We start from the raw sequence: 15,829 nt of genomic DNA on the forward strand, positions 1-15,829 counted from the left end.
TGCCCGAGCTACGTTGATTTCACATGTCTTATCTGGTCCCGATCGAGATTCAGATGATTTGATCCGAAAATCGTCTGTCAACAAGTAATGAAAACCATGAAGTTAAGCGTTCTGGCGCGATGGCAGAGTTAGGATGGGTGACCTCGCTGGGAAGTCCTCGTGTCGCGACTGTTTACGTAAATTATGGATAAAACAGTCAAAATAATTGTTTTTAATGAGTTAACCATCTCCGGAGTAATCAACGTCATGCCCTTCCGCACAAAACCGGCTCACGAAAACAAAACTCGCTAAATGTTCCCAGAAAATAGAAAAAAAAAATAAGAAGAAGAAAATAGCGAATGTAAAGCTATTATTATGCTTGGGATACGATAAAATGGAACCGGAATCAAATTTCGGACTTCCTAAACGGATTTTTCGAGGAAACGGAAGCTTAACAGAAGCGGAAAATCGTAAATTAGAAGGATTTAGAGAAGAAATTCGGCTAAAATCTTGCCAGCTCATTACGGTGTAATGAGTCTCGTTCGTTTGCCCGTTTACAATCAAATTAGCCTACAATTTTGTCTAAATCCGACAGTGCCCGAGCTACGTTGATTTCACTTGTCTTATCTGGTCCTGATCAAATTCAGATGATTTGAGACGAAAATCGTCTGTCAACAAGTAATCAAAAATAGAAAAACACGAAAAGGGGTGCAAAAGTGGACTTTCAAGGGGGTCACCCATCCTAGTACTGCTCTCGACCAAGCACACTTAACTTCAAAGTTCTGATGGGATGCGGTGCATTAGTGCTGGTATGATCACACCCGACAATGAGTGGGGTGTTTATTCTTATATCTCTCGAGAACGTGTAGAGCGGGCGGCGATAGACAACACGAGGCACTGCTCTCGCCCAATCAGAACCATGAAGTTAAGCGTTCTGGCGCGATGGCAGAGCTAGGATGGGTGAACTCCCTGAGAAGTCCTCGTGTCGCGATCGTTTCGTAAATTATGGATAAAATAGTCGAAATAAATCTTTTTAATGAGTTAACCGTCTCCGGAGTAATCTACGTCATACCCTTCCGCACAGAACCGGCTCACTACAACAAAAATCGCTAAATGTTCCCAGAAAATAGAAAAAAAAATAAGAAGAAAAAAATAGCGAATATAAAGCTATTATTATGCCTGGGATACGATAAAATGGAACCGGAATCGAATTTCGGACTTCCTAATCGGATTTCTCGATGAAACGGAATCTTAAAAGAAGCGGAAAATCGCAAATTAGAGGGTCTTAGAGAAGGAATTAGGCTAAAATCTCGCCAGCTCATTGCGGAGTAATGAGTCTCGTTCGTTTGCCGGTTTACAATCAAATTAGGCTACAATTTTGTCCAAATTCGGCAGTGCCCGAGCTCTGTTGATTTCACATGTCTTATCTGGTCCCGATCGAGATTCTGATGATTTGAGCCGAAAATCGTCTGTCAACAAGTAGTCAAAAATAGAAAATCACGAAAAGGGCACACGACATTGAGTGGGATGTTTATTCTTATATTCCTCGAGTACGTGTGGAGCGGGCGGCAAGACAACACGTGGCACAACACTCGTCCAACCAAAACCATGAAGTTAAGCGTTCTCGCGCGATGGCAGAGCTAGTTTGGGTGACCTCCTTGGGAAGTCCTCGTGTAGCGACCGTTTACGTGAATTATGGATAAAACAGTCGAAATAATTGTTTTTAATGAGTTAACCGTCTCTGAAGTAATCTACGTCATACTCTTCCGCACAGAACCAGCTCACGACAACAAAAATCGCTAAATGTTCCCAGAAAATAGAAAATAAAATAAGAAGAAGAAAATAGAGAATGTAAAGCTATTATTATGCCTGGATACGAAAAAATTGAACCGGGATCGGATTTCGGACTTCCTAAATGGATTTCTCGAGGAAACGGAAGCTTAACAGAAGCGGAAAATCGCAAATTAGAGGGTCTTAGAGAAGAAATTAGACTAAAATCTCGCCAGCTCATTGAGGAGTAACGAGTCTCTTTCGTTTGCCCGTTTACAATCAAATTAGGCTACAATTTTGTCCAAATCCGGCAGTGCCCGAGCTACGTTGATTTCACATGCCTTATCTTGTCCCGATCGAGATTCAGATGATTTGAGCCTAAAATCGCTTTTCAACAAATAATCAAAAATAAAAAAACACGAAAAGGGGTGCAACACGAGGACTTCCCTGGGGGTCACCCATCATAGTACTGCTCTCGTCCAAGCACGCTTAACTTCATAGTTCTGATAAAATCCGGTGCATTAGTTCTGGTATAATCGCACCCGACATTGAGTGGGATGTTTATTCTTATATCCCTCGAGTACGTGTGGAGGGGGCGGCGATTGACAACATGCGGCACTGCTCTCGCCCAATCACAGCCATGAGGTTAAGCGTTCTGGCTCTATGGCAGAGCTAGGATGGGTGATCTCCCTGTGAAGTTCTCCTATCGCGACCGTTTACGTAAATTATAGCTAAAACAGTCGAAATAATTGTTTTTAATGAGTTAACTGTCTCCGGAGTAATCTGCGTCATACCCTTCCGCACATAACCGGCTCACGACAACAAAAATCGCTAAATGTTCCAAGAAAATAAAATAAAATAAGAAGAAGAAAATAGCGAATGTAAAGCTATTATTATGCCTGGGATACGATAAAATTGAACCGAGATCGAATTTCGTACTTCCTAAACGGATTTCTCGAGGAAACGGAAGCATAATAGAAGCGGAAAATCGCAAATCAGAGGGTCTTAGAGAAGGAATTCGGCTAAAATCTCGCCAGCTCATTGCGGAGTAGCAAGTCTCGTTCCTTTGCCCGTTTACAATCAAATTAGGCTACAATTTTGTCCAAATCCGGCAGTACCCGAGCTACATTGATTTCACTTGTCTTATCTGGTTTCCATCGAGATTCAGATGATTTGAGCCGAAAATCGTCTGTCAACAAGTAATCAAAATGGAAAAACAGGAAAAGGGGTGCAACATGAGGACTTCCAGGGGGTCACCCATCCTAGTACTGCTCTCGCCCAAGCACGGTTAACTTCGTAGTTCTGATGGGATCCGGTGTATTAGTGCTGGTATGATCGCACTCGACATTGAGTGGGATGCTTATTCTTATATTCCTCGAGTACGTGTGGAGCGGGCGACGATGGACATTGAGTGGGATGCTTATTCTTATATCTCTGGAGTAATCTACGTCATACCCTTCCGCACAGAACCGGCTCACGAATAAAAAAATCTCTAAATTTTCCCAGAAAATAGAAAAAAAATAAGAAGTAGAAAATAGCGAATGTAAAGCTAATATTATTCCTGGGATACGATAAAATGGAACCGAAATCGAATTTCGAACTTCCTAAACGGATTTCTCGAGGAAACGGAAGCATAATAGAAGCGGAAAATCGCAAATCAGAGGGTCTTAGAGAAGGAATTCGGCTAAAATCTCGCCAGCTCATTGCGGAGTAGCAAGTCTCGTTCCTTTGCCCGTTTACAATCAAATTAGGCTACAATTTTGTCCAAATCCGGCAGTGCCCGAGCTACGTTGATTTCACATGTCTTATCTGGTTTCGATCGAGATTCAGATGATTTGAGCCCAAAATCGTCTCTCAACAAGTAATCAAAATGGAAAAACAGGAAAAGGGGTGCAACATGAGGACTTCCAGGGGGTGCCCATCCTAGTACTGCTCTCGCCCAAGCACGGTTAACTTCGTAGTTCTGATGGGATCCGGTGTATTAGTGCTGGTATGATCGCACTCGACATTGAGTGGGATGCTTATTCTTATATTCCTCGAGTACGTGTGGAGCGGGCGACGATGGACATTGAGTGGGATGCTTATTCTTATATCTCTGGAGTAATCTACGTCATACCCTTCCGCACAGAACCGGCTCACGAATAAAAAAATCTCTAAATTTTCCCAGAAAATAGAAAAAAAAATAAGAAGTAGAAAATAGCGAATGTAAAGCTATTATTATGCCTGCGATATGATAAAATGGAACCGGAATCGAATTTCGAACTTCCTAAGCGGATTTCTCGATGAAACAGAAGCTAAACAGAAGCGGAAAATCGCAAATTAGAGGGTCTTAGAGAAGGAATTCGGCTAAAATCTCGCCAGCTCATTGCGGAGTAATGAGTCTCGTTCGTTTGCCCGTTTACAATCAAATTAGGCTACAATTTTGTCCAAATCCGACAGTGCACGACCTACGTTGATTTCACATGTCTTATCTGGTCCCGATCGAGATTCAAATGATTTGAGCCTAAAATCGTCCGTCAACAAGTAATCAAAACCATGAAGTTAAGCGTTCTGGCGCGATGGCAGAGCTAGGTTGGGTGACCTCCCTGAGAAGTCCTCGTGTCGCGACCGTTTACGTAAATTATAGATAAAACAGTCGAAATAATTGTTTTTAATGAGGTAACCGTCTCCGGAGTAATCTGCGTCATACCTTTCCGCCCAAAACCGGCTCACGACAACAAAAATCGCTAAATGTTCCCAGAAAATAGAAAAAAAAATGAAGAAGAAAATGATGAATGTAAAGCTATTATTATTTTCCTGGGATACGATAAAATGGAACCGGAATCAAATTTCGGACTTCCTAAACGGATTTTTCGAGGAAAAGGAAGCTTAACAGAAGCGGAAAATCGTAAATTAGAGGGTCTTAGAGAAGAAATTCGGCTAAAATCTTGTCAGCTTATTGCGTGTGAACGAGTCTCGTTCGTTTGCCCGTTTACAATCAAATTAGCCTACAATTTTGCCCAAATCCGGCAGTGCCCGAGCTACGTTGATTTCATATGTCTTATCTGGTCCTGATCGAGATTCAGATGATTTGAGCACAAAATCGTCTGTTAACAAGTAATCAAAATTAGAAAAACACGAAAATGGGTGCAAAACGTGGACTTCCCAGGGGGTCAACCATCATAGTACTGCTCTCGCCCAAGCACGATTAACTTCGGAGTTCTGATGGGATCCGGCGCATTAATGGTGGTATGATCGCACATGACATTGAGTGGGATGTTTATTCTTATATCCCTCGAGTACGTGTGGAGCGGGCGGCGATGGACAACACGAGGCACTGCTCTCGCCCAATCAGAACTATGAAGTTAAGCGTTCTGGCGCGATGGCAGAGCTAGGATGGGTGACCTCCCTGAGAAGTCCTCGTGTCACGACTGTTTACGTAAATTATGGATAAAACAGTAGAAATAATTGTTTTTATTGAGTTAACCATCTCCGGAGTAATCTGCGTCATACCCTTCCGCACAGAACCGGCTCACGAAAACAAAAATCATTAAATGTTCCCTGAAAATAGAAAAAAAAAATAATAATAGGAAAATAGCGAATGTAACTCTATTATTTTGCCTGGGATACGATAAAATGAAACCAGAAATGAATTTTGGACTTCGTAAGCGTATATATCGAGGAAACAGAAGCTTAGAAGCGGAAAATCGCAAATTAGAGGGTCTTAGAGAAGAAATTCGGCTAAAATCTCGCCAGCTCATAGCGGAGTAATGAGTCTTGTTCGTTTGCCCGTTTAAATCTAATTAGGCTACAATTTTGTCCAAATCCGGCAGTGCCCGAGCTACGTTGATTCACATGTCTTATCTGGTCACGATCGAGATTCAGATGATTCGAGCCGAAAATCGTCTGTCAACGAGTAATCAAAAATAGAAAAACATGTAAAGGGGTGCCACACAAGGACTTCCCAGGGGGTCCATCACCCATTCTAGTACTGCTCTCGCCCAAGCACGCTTAACTTCGGAGTTCTGATGGAATCCGGTGCATTAGTGCTGGTATGATCGCACCCGAAATTGAGTGGGATGTTTATTCTTATATTCCTCGCGTACGTGTGGAGCGGGCGACGATGGACAACACGCTACACTGCTCTCGCCCAATCAGAACCATGAAGTTAAGCGTTCTGGCGCGATGGCAGAGCTAGGATGGGTGACCTCCCTGGGAAGTCCTCGTGTCGCGACCATTTAAGTAAATTATGGATAAAACAGTCGAAATAATTCTTTTTAATGAGTTAACCGTCTCCGGAGTAATCTGCGTCATACCCCTCGCATAGAACCGGCTCACGACAACAAAAATCGCTAATTGTTCCTAGAAATTAGAAAAAAATAAGAAGAAGAAAATAGCGAATGTAAAGCTATTATTATGCATGGGATACGATAAAATGGAACCAGAATCGAATTTCGGACTTCCTAAACGGATTTCTCGAGGAAACGAAAGCTTAACAGAAGCGGAAAATTGCAAATTAGAGGGTCTTAGAGAATGAATTCGGCTAAAATCTCGCCAGCTCATTGCGGAGTAAGGAGTCTCGTTCGTTTGCCCGTTTACAATCAAATTAGGCTACAATTTTTTCCAAATTCGGCAGTGCCCGATTACGTTGATTTCACATGTCTTATCTGGTCCCGAACGAGATTCAGAGGATTTGAGCTGAAAATCGTTTGTCAACAAGTAATAAAAAAAAGAAAAACACGAAAACGGGTGCAACACGAGGAGTTCCTAGGGGGTCACCCATCCTAGTACTGCTCTCGCCAAGCACGCTTTACTTCGGAATTCTGATGGGATCCGGTGCATTAGTGCTGGTATGATCGCACCCAACATTGAGTGGGATGTTTATTCTTATATCCCTCGAGTACGTGTGGAGCGGGCGACGATGGACAACACGCGGCACTGCTCTCGCCCAATCAAAACCATGAAGTTAAGCATTCTGGCGCGATGGCAGAGCTAGGATGGGTGACCTCCCTGGGAAGTTCTTGTGTCGCGACCGTTTACGTAAATTATGGCTAAAACCGTAGAAATAATTGTTTTTAATGAATTAACAGTCTCCGGAGTAATCTGGGTCATACCCTTCCGCACAGAACCGGCTCACAACAGCAAAAATCGCTAAATGTTCCCGGAAAATAGAAAAATAATTAAGAAGAATAAAATAGCAAATGTAAAGCTATTATTATTCCTTTGATACAATAAAATGGAACCGAATCGAATTTCGGACTTCCTAAGCGAATTTCTCGATGAAACGGAAGCTTAAAAGAAGCGGAAAATCGCAAATTAAAGGGTCTTAGAGAAGGAATTCGGCTAAAATCTCTCCAGCTCATTGCGGAGTAATTAGTCTCGTTCGTTTGCCCGTTTACAATCAAATTAGGCTACAATTTTGTCCAAATCCGGCAGTGCCCGAGCTATGTTGATTTCACATGTCTTATCTGGTCCCGATCGAGATTCAAATGATTTGAGCCGAAAATCGTCTGTCAACAAGTAATAAAAAATAGAAAAACACGAAAAGGGGTGCAACACGAGGACTTCGCAGGGGGTCACCCATCCTCTTACTGCTCTCGCCCAAGCACACTTTACTTCGGTGTTCTGATGGGATCTGGAGCATTAGTGCTGGTATGATTGCACCCGACATTGAGTGGGATGTTTATTCTTATATCCCTCGAGTACGTGTGGAGCAGGCGGCGATGGACATCATGTGGCACTGCTCTCGCCCAATCCGAACCATGAAGTTAAGCGTTCTGGCGCGATGGCAGAGCTATGATGGGTGACCTCCGTGGGAAGTCCTCGTGTCGCGACCGTTTACGTAAATTATGGCTAAACAGTTGAAATAATTGTTTTTAATGAGTTAACCATCACCGGAATAATCTGCGTCATACCCTTCCGCACAGAACCGGCTCACGACAACAAAAATCGTTAAATGTTCCCAGAAAATAGAAAAAAATAAGAAAAAGAAAATAGCGAATGTAAATCTATTATTATGCCTGGGATACGATAAAATGAAACCGGAAATGAATTTTGGACTATGTAAGCGGATTTTTCGAGGAAACGGAAGCTTAACAGAAGCGGAAAATCGCAAACTAGAGGGTCTTAGAGAAGGAATTCGGCTAAAATCTCGCCAGCTCATTGCGGAATAATGAGTCTCGTTCGTTTGCCTGTTTACAATCTAATTAGGCTACAATTTTGTCCAAATCCGACAGTGCCCGAGCTACATTAATTTCACATGTCTTATCTGTTCACGATCGAGATTCAGATAAATTGATCCCAAAATCTTCTGTCATCAAGTAATCAGAAATAGAAAAAATGAAAAGGGGTGCAACACGAGGACTTTCCAGGGGGTGACCCATCCTAGTTCTGCTCTCGCCCAAGCACGCTTAACTTCGGAGTTCTGATGAGATCCGGTGCATTAGTGGTGGTATGATCGCACCCGACATTGAGTCGGATGTTTATTCATATATCCCTCGCGTATGTGTGGAGCGGACGGCGATGGACAACACGCGGTACTGCCCTCGCCCAATCAGAATCATGAAGTTAAGCGTTCTGGCGCGATGGCAGAGCTAAGTTGGGTGACCTCCCTGGGAGGTCTTCGTGTCGCGATTGTTTACGTAAATTATGAATGAAACAGTCGATATAATTGTTTTTAATGAGTTAACCGTCTCCGGAGTAATCTGCGTCATACCCTTCCGCACAAAACCGGTTCACGACAACAAAAATCGCTAAATGTTCCCAGAAAATAGGAAAAAAATAAGAAGAAGAAAATAGCGAATGTAAAGCTATTATTATGCCTGGGATACGATAAAATGGAACCGAAATCGAATTTCGAACTTCCTAAGAAGATTTCTCGAGGAAACGGAAGCTTAACAGAAGCGGAAAATCGCAAATTAGAGGGTCTTAGAGAAGGAATTCAACTAAAATCTCGTTAGCTCATTGCAGAGTAATGAATCTCGTTCGTTTGCTAGTTTACAATCAAATTAGGCTGCAATTTTTTCCAAATCTGGCAGTGCCCGAGCTACGTTGATTTCACATGTCTTCTCTGGTTCTGATCGAGAGTCAGATGATTTGAGCCGAAAAAAGTCTGTCAACAAGTAATCAAAAATAGAAAAACACGAAAAGGGGTGCAAACGAGGACTTCGCAGGGGGTCACCCATCCTAGTACTGCTCTCGCCCAAGCACGCTTAACTTCGGAGTTCTGATTGGATCCGGTGAATTAGTGCTGGTATGATCGCACCCGACATTGAGTGGGATGTTTATTCTTATATCCCTCGCGTACGTGTGGGGCGGGCGGCGATGGACAACACGCGGCACTGCTCTCGCCCAATCAGAACCATGAAGTTAAGCGTTCTGGCGCGATGGCAGAGCTAGGATGGGTGACCTCTCTGGGAAGCCCTTGCGTCGCGACCGTTTACGTAAATTATGGATAAAACAGTTGAAATAATTGTCTTTAACGAGTTAACCGTTTCCGGAGTAATCGGCGTCATACCCTTCCGCACAGAACCGGCTCACGACAACAAAAATCGTTAAATGTTCCCAGAAAATAGGAAAAAAATAAAAAGAAGAAAATAGCGAATGTAAAGCTTTTATTATGCCTGGGATACGATAAAGTGGAACCTAAATCGAGTTTCGGACTTTCTAAGCAGATTTCTCGAGGAAACGGAAGCTTAATAGAAGCGGAAAATCGCAAATTAGAGGGTCTTAGAAAAGGAATTTGGCTAAAATCTCGCAAGCTCATTGCGGAGTAATGAGTCTCGTTCGTTTGCCCGTTTACAATCTAATTAGGCTACAATTTTGTCCAAATCCGGCAGTGCCCGAGCTACGTTGATTTCACATGTCTTATCAGGTCACGATCGAGATTCAGATGATTTGAGCCAAAAATCTTCTGTCAACAAGTATTCAAAAATAGAAAAACACGAAAAGGGGTGCAACACGATGACTTCCCAGGGGGTCACACATCCTAGTACTGCTCTCGCCCAAGCACGCTCAACTTCGGAGTTCTGATGGGATCCACTGCATTAGTGCTGGTATGATCGCACCCGACATTGAGTGGGATATTTATTCTTATATCCTTCGAGTATGTGTGGAGCGGGCGACGATGGACAACACGCGGCACTGCTCTCGTCCAATCAGAACCATGAAGTTAAGCGTTCTGGCGCGATGGCAGAGCTAGGATGGGTGACCTCCCTGGGAAGTCCTCGTGTAGCGATCATTTACGTAAATTATGGATAAAACATTCTAAATAATTGTTTTTAATGAGTTAACCGTATCCGGAGTAATCTGGGTCATACCCTTCCGCACAGAACCGGCTCACGACAACAAAAATCGCTAAATGTCCCCAGAAAATAGGAAAAAAATAAGAAGAAGAAACTGGCGAATGTAAAGCTTTTATTATGCCTGGGATACGATAAAGTGGAACCGAAATCGAATTTCGAACTTCCTAAGCGGATTTCTCGAGAAAACGGAAGCTTAACAGAAACGGAAAATCGTAAATTTGAGGGTCTTAGAGAAGGAATTTGGCTAAAATCTCGCAAGCTCATTACAAAGTAATGAGTTTCATTCGTTTGCCCGTTTACAATCTAATTTGGCTACAATTTTGTCCAAATCCGGCAGTGCCCGAGCTAGGCTGATTTCACATGTCTTATATGGTCACGATTGAGATTCAGATGATTTGAGCCGTAAATCGTCTGTCAACAAGTATTCAAAAATAGAAAAACACGAAAAGGGGTGCAACACGAAGACTTCTCAGGGGGTCACACATCCTAGTACTGCTCTCGCCGAAGCACGCTTAACTTCGGAGTTCTGATGGGATCCAGTGCATTAGTGCTAGTATGATCGCACCCGACATTAAGTGGGATGTTTATTCTTATATCCTTCGAGTATGTGTGGAGCGGGCGGCGATGGACAACACGCGGCACTGCTCTCGTCCAATCAGAACTATGAAGTTAAGCGTTCTGGCGCGATGGCAGAGCTAGGATGGGTGACCTACCTAAGAAGTCCTCGTGTCGCGACCGTTTACACAAATTATGGATAAAACATTCGAAATAATTGTTTTTAATGAGTTAACCGTCTCCGGAGTAATCTGGGTCATATCCTTCCGCACAGAACCGGCTCACGACAACAAAAATCGATAAATGTTCCATAAAATAGGAAAAAAATAAGAAGAAGAAAATAGCGAATGCAAAGCTTTTATTATGCTTGGGGTACGATAAAGTGGAACCGAAATCGAATTTCGGACTTCCTAAGCGGAGATCTCGAGGAAACGAAAGCTTAACAGAAGCGGAAAATCGCAAATTAGAAAGTCTTAGAGAAGGAATTCGGCTAAAATCTTGCCAGCTCATTGCGGAGTTATGAGTCTCGTTCGTTTGCCCATTTACAATCTAATTAGGCTACAATTTTGTCCAAATCCGGCAGTCCCCGAGCTACGTCTATTTCACGTGTCTTATTTGGTCGCGATCGAGATTCAGATGATTTGAGCCAAAAATCGTCTGTCAACAAGTAATCAAAATTAGAAAAACACGAAAAGAGTGCAACACGAAGACTTCTCAGGGGGTCACACATCCTAGTACTGCTCTCTCCCAAGCACGCTTAACTTCGGAGTTCTGATGGGATCCAGTGCATTTGTGCTGGTATGATTGCACCCGACATTGAGTGGGATGTTTATTCTTATATCCTTCGAGTATGTGTGGAGCGGGCGGCGAGGGACAACACGGGGCACTGCTCTCGTCCAATCAGAACCATGAAGTTAAGCGTTCTGGCGCGATGGCAGAGCTAAGATGGGTGACCTCCCTGTGAAGTCCTCGTGTCGCGACCGTTTAGGTAAATTATGGATAAAAAATTCGAAATAATTGTTTTTAATGAGTTAACCGTCTCCGAAGTAATCTGGTTCATACCCTTCCGCATAGAACCGGCTCACGACAACAAAAATCTCTAAATGTTCCCAGAAAATAGGAAAAAAGTAAGGAGAAGAAAATAGCTAATGTAAAGTTTTTATTATGCCTGGGATACGATAAAGTGGAACCGAAATCGAATTTCGAACTTCCTAAGCGGATTTCTCGAGGAAACGTAAGCTTAACAGAAGCGGAAAATATCAAATTAGAGGGTCTTAGAGAAGGAATTCGGCTAAAATCTCGCCAGCTCATTGCGGAGTAATGAGCCTCGTTCGTTTGCCCGTTTACAATCAAATTAGGCTACAATTTTGTCGAAATCCGGCAGTGCCCAAGCTACGTTGATTTCACATGTCTTATTTGGTCACGATCGAGATTAAGATGATTTGAGCCAAAAATCGTCTATCAACAAGTATTCAAAAATAGAAAAACACGAAAAGGGGTGCAACACGAAGACTTCACAGGGGGTCACACATCCTAGTACTGCTCTCGCCCAAGCACGCTTAACTTCGGAATTCTGATGGGATCCGGTGAATTAGTGCTGGTATAATCGCACCGAACATTGAGTGGATGTTTATTCTTATATCCCAAGAGTACGTGTGGAGAAGGCGACGATGGACAACACGCGGCACTGCTCTCGCCCAATCAGAACCATGAAGTTAAGCGTTCTGGCGCAATGGCAGAGCTAGGATGGGTGACCTCCAAGGGAAGTCCTCGTGTCGCGATCGTTTACGTAAATTATGGATAAAACAGTCGAAATAATTATTTTTAATGAGTTAACCATCTCCGGAGTAATCTGCGTCATACCCTTCCGCACAGAACCGGCTCACGACAACAAAAATCGCTAAATGTTCCCAGAAAATAGGAAAAAAATAGGAGGAAGAAAATAGCGAATGTAAAGCTATTATTATGCTTGGGATAAGATAAAATGGAACTGGAATCGAATTTCGGACTTCCTAAGTGGATTTCTCGAGAAAACGGAAGCTTAACAAAAGCGGAAAATCGCAAATTAGAGGGTTTTAAAGAATGAATTCGGCTAAAATCTCGCCAGCTCATTGCGGAGTAAGGAGTCTCGTTCGTTTGCCCGTTTACAATCAAATTAGGCTACAATTTTGTCCAAATCCGGCAGTGCCCGAGCTACGTTGATTTCACATGTCTTATCAGGTCCCAATCGAGATTCAGATGATTTGAGCCGAAAATCGTCTGTCAACAAGTAATCAAAAATAGAAAAACACGAAAAGGGGTGCAACACGAGGACTTCCCAGGGGGTCACCCATCCTAGTACTGCTCTCGCCCAAGCACGCTTAACTTCGGAGTTCTGATGGGATCCAGTGAATTAGTGCTGGTATGATCGCACCGGACATTGAGTGGATGTTTATTCTTATCTCCCAAGAGTACGTGTGGTGAAGGCGACGATGGACAACACACGGCACTGCTCTCGCCCAATCAGAACCATGAAGTTAAGTGTTCTGGCGCGATGGCAGAGCTAGGATGGGTAACCTCCCTGGGAAGTACTCGTGTCGCGATCGTTTACGTAAATTATGGATAAAACAGTCGACATAATTGTTTTTAATGAGTTAACCGTCTCCGGAGTAATCTACGTAATACCCTTCCGCACAGAACCGGCTCACGACAACGAAAATCGCTAAATGTTCCCAGAAAATACGAAAAAAATAAGAAAAAGAAAATAGCGAATTTAAAGCTTTTATTATGCCTGGGATACGATAAAGTGGAACCGAAATCGAATTTCGAACTTCCTAAGTGGATTTCTCGAGGAAACGGAAGCTTAACAGAGGCGGAAAATCGCAAATTAGAGGGTCTTAGAGAAGGAATTTGGCTAAAATATCGCAAACTCATTGCAGAGTAATGAGTTCCGCAATGAGTTTCGTTCGTTTACCCGTTTACAATCTAATTAGGCTACAATTTTTTCCAAATCCGGCAGTGCCCGAGCTACGTTGATTTCACATGTCTTATTTGGTCACGATCGAGATTAAGATGATTTGAGCCAAAAATCGTCTATCAACAAGTATTCAAAAATAGAAAAACACGAAAAGGGGTGCAACACGAAGACTTCACAGGGGGTCACACATCCTAGTACTGCTCTCGCCCAAGCACGCTTAACTTCGGAGTTCTGATGGGATCCTGTGCATTAGTGCTGGTATGATCGCGCTCGATATTGAGTGGGATGTTTATTCTTATATACATCGAGTATGTGTGGAGCGGGCGGCGATGGACAACACGCGGCACTGCTCTCGTCCAATCAGAACCATGAAGTTAAGTGTTCTGGCGCGAAGGAAGAGCTAGGATGGGTGACCTCCTTGGAAAGTCCTCGTGTCGCGACCGTTTACGTAAATTATGGATAAAACATTCGAAATAATTGTTTTTAATAAGTTAACCGTTTCCGGAGTAATCTACGTAATACCCCTACACAGAACCGGCTCACGACAACAAAAATCGCTAAATGTTGCCAGAAAATAGGAGAAAAATAAGAAGAAGAAAATAGCGAATGTAAAGCTTTTATAATGCCTGGGATACGATAAAGTGGAACCGAAATCGAATTTCTAACTTCCTAAGCGGATTTCTCGAGAAAACGGAAGCTTAACAGAAGCGGAAAATAGCAAATTAGAGGGTCTTAGAGAAGGAATTCGGCTAAAATCTCGCCAGCTCATTGCGGAGTAATGAGTCTCGTTCGTTTGCCCGTTTACAATTTTGTAAAATCCGGCAGTGCCCGAGCTACGTTGATTTCACATGTCTTATAAGGTCCCGATCGAGATTCAGATGATTTGAGCCGAAAATCGTCTGTCAACAAGTAATCAAAAATAGAAAAACACGAAAAGGGGTGCAACACGAGGACTTCCCAGGGGGTCACCCATCCTAGTACTGCTCAAAACTAAGCATGCTTAACTTCGGAGTTCTAATGGGATCCGGTGAATTAGTGCTGGTGTGATCGCACCGGACATTGAGTGGATGTTTATTCTTATATCCCAAGAGTACGTGTGGAGAAGGCGACGATGGACAACACGCGCCACTTCTCTCGCCCAATCAGAACCATGAAGTTAAGCGTTCTGGCGCAATGGCAGAGCTAGGATGGGTGACCTCCATGGGAAGTCCTCGTGTCGCGATCGTTTACGTAAATTATGGATAAAACAGTCAAAATAATTATTTTTAATGAGTTAACCATCTCCGGAGTAATCTGCGTCATACCCTTCCGCACAGAACCGGCTAACGACAACAAAAATCGCTAAATGTTCCCAGAAAATAGGAAAAAAATAGGAGGAAGAAAATAGCGAATGTAAAGCTTTTATTATGCCTGGGATACGATAAAGTTGAACCGAAATCGAATTTCGAACTTTCTAAGCGGATTTCTCGAGGAAACGGAAGCTTAACAGAAGCGGAAAATCACAAATTAGAGGGTCTTAGAGAAGGAATTCAGCTAAAATCTCGCCAGCTCATTGCGAAGTAATGAGTCTCATTCGTTTGCCCGTTTACAATCAAATTAGGCTACAATTTTGTCTAAATCCGGCAGTGCCCGAGCTACGTTGATTTCACATGTCTTATCTGGTCCCGATCGAGATTCAGATGATTTGAGCCGAAAATCGTCTGTCAACAAGTAATCAAAAATAGAAAAACACGAAAAGGGGTGCAACACGAGGACTTCCCAGGGGGTCACCCAACCTAGTACTGCTCTCGCCCAAGCACGCTTAACTTCGGAGTTCTGATGGGATCCGTTGAATTAGTGCTGGTATGATCGCACCGGACATTGAGTGGATGTTTATTCTTATATCCCAAGAGTACGTGTAGAGAAGGCGACGATGGACAACACGCGCCACTTCTCTCGCCCAATCAGAACCATGAAGTTAAGCGTTCTGTCGCGATGGCAGAGCGAGGATGGGTAACCTCTCAGGGAAGTACTCGTGTCGCGACCGTTTACGTAAATTATGGATAAAGCAGTCGAAATAATTGTTTTTAATGAGTTAACCGTCTCCGGAGTAATCTACGTAATACCCACCCTTCTGCATAGAACCGGATCACGATCACAAAAATCGCTAAGTATTCCAAGAAAATAGAAAAAAAATAAGAAGAAAAAAATAGCGAATGTAAAGCTATTATTATGCCTGTGATAAGATAAAATGGAACCGGAATCGAATTTCAGACTTCCTAAGCGGATTTCTCGAGGAAACGGAAGC

General features: G+C 43.1%; 14 non-coding genes and 4 pseudogenes across 14 annotated transcripts; all 18 read right to left on the reverse strand.

The window, feature by feature from the left end:
* Positions 1 to 684: 684 nt before the first annotated feature.
* LOC142512180 (5S ribosomal RNA) lies at positions 685 to 802 on the reverse strand (annotated as a pseudogene).
* A 1,372-nt stretch (positions 803 to 2,174) lies between these two features.
* Positions 2,175 to 2,293, reverse strand: LOC142510969 (5S ribosomal RNA; annotated as a pseudogene).
* Positions 2,294 to 2,974: 681 nt separating this feature from the next.
* On the reverse strand, positions 2,975 to 3,092 carry LOC142509227 (5S ribosomal RNA). The gene has a single exon (XR_012807412.1). It is a non-coding gene; the product is annotated as a 5S ribosomal RNA (ribosomal RNA).
* A 544-nt stretch (positions 3,093 to 3,636) lies between these two features.
* Positions 3,637 to 3,753, reverse strand: LOC142511706 (5S ribosomal RNA; annotated as a pseudogene).
* A 1,119-nt stretch (positions 3,754 to 4,872) lies between these two features.
* On the reverse strand, positions 4,873 to 4,991 carry LOC142509601 (5S ribosomal RNA). Its single transcript, XR_012807767.1, has one exon. It is a non-coding gene; the product is annotated as a 5S ribosomal RNA (ribosomal RNA).
* Positions 4,992 to 5,671: 680 nt separating this feature from the next.
* LOC142507763 (5S ribosomal RNA) lies at positions 5,672 to 5,794 on the reverse strand. Its single transcript, XR_012806010.1, has one exon. It is a non-coding gene; the product is annotated as a 5S ribosomal RNA (ribosomal RNA).
* Positions 5,795 to 6,474: 680 nt separating this feature from the next.
* LOC142507906 (5S ribosomal RNA) lies at positions 6,475 to 6,592 on the reverse strand. The gene has a single exon (XR_012806145.1). It is a non-coding gene; the product is annotated as a 5S ribosomal RNA (ribosomal RNA).
* A 683-nt stretch (positions 6,593 to 7,275) lies between these two features.
* On the reverse strand, positions 7,276 to 7,394 carry LOC142508123 (5S ribosomal RNA). The gene has a single exon (XR_012806352.1). It is a non-coding gene; the product is annotated as a 5S ribosomal RNA (ribosomal RNA).
* A 680-nt stretch (positions 7,395 to 8,074) lies between these two features.
* On the reverse strand, positions 8,075 to 8,193 carry LOC142508114 (5S ribosomal RNA). Its single transcript, XR_012806343.1, has one exon. It is a non-coding gene; the product is annotated as a 5S ribosomal RNA (ribosomal RNA).
* A 683-nt stretch (positions 8,194 to 8,876) lies between these two features.
* On the reverse strand, positions 8,877 to 8,994 carry LOC142506593 (5S ribosomal RNA). The gene has a single exon (XR_012804881.1). It is a non-coding gene; the product is annotated as a 5S ribosomal RNA (ribosomal RNA).
* Positions 8,995 to 9,677: 683 nt separating this feature from the next.
* Positions 9,678 to 9,796, reverse strand: LOC142508943 (5S ribosomal RNA). Its single transcript, XR_012807139.1, has one exon. It is a non-coding gene; the product is annotated as a 5S ribosomal RNA (ribosomal RNA).
* Positions 9,797 to 10,479: 683 nt separating this feature from the next.
* LOC142506344 (5S ribosomal RNA) lies at positions 10,480 to 10,598 on the reverse strand. The gene has a single exon (XR_012804638.1). It is a non-coding gene; the product is annotated as a 5S ribosomal RNA (ribosomal RNA).
* Positions 10,599 to 11,279: 681 nt separating this feature from the next.
* On the reverse strand, positions 11,280 to 11,398 carry LOC142508000 (5S ribosomal RNA). Its single transcript, XR_012806234.1, has one exon. It is a non-coding gene; the product is annotated as a 5S ribosomal RNA (ribosomal RNA).
* Positions 11,399 to 12,081: 683 nt separating this feature from the next.
* On the reverse strand, positions 12,082 to 12,200 carry LOC142508797 (5S ribosomal RNA). Its single transcript, XR_012807000.1, has one exon. It is a non-coding gene; the product is annotated as a 5S ribosomal RNA (ribosomal RNA).
* Positions 12,201 to 12,882: 682 nt separating this feature from the next.
* LOC142513696 (5S ribosomal RNA) lies at positions 12,883 to 13,001 on the reverse strand. Its single transcript, XR_012809628.1, has one exon. It is a non-coding gene; the product is annotated as a 5S ribosomal RNA (ribosomal RNA).
* Positions 13,002 to 13,695: 694 nt separating this feature from the next.
* LOC142508428 (5S ribosomal RNA) lies at positions 13,696 to 13,814 on the reverse strand. The gene has a single exon (XR_012806640.1). It is a non-coding gene; the product is annotated as a 5S ribosomal RNA (ribosomal RNA).
* Positions 13,815 to 14,478: 664 nt separating this feature from the next.
* On the reverse strand, positions 14,479 to 14,597 carry LOC142511291 (5S ribosomal RNA; annotated as a pseudogene).
* Positions 14,598 to 15,279: 682 nt separating this feature from the next.
* Positions 15,280 to 15,398, reverse strand: LOC142515089 (5S ribosomal RNA). Its single transcript, XR_012810951.1, has one exon. It is a non-coding gene; the product is annotated as a 5S ribosomal RNA (ribosomal RNA).
* Between the last annotated feature and the right edge of the window lie 431 nt (positions 15,399 to 15,829).

Source organism: Primulina tabacum, chromosome 10 (genome assembly GCF_025594145.1).
Source record: "Primulina tabacum isolate GXHZ01 chromosome 10, ASM2559414v2, whole genome shotgun sequence".
NCBI classification, from domain to species: domain Eukaryota; kingdom Viridiplantae; phylum Streptophyta; class Magnoliopsida; order Lamiales; family Gesneriaceae; genus Primulina; species Primulina tabacum.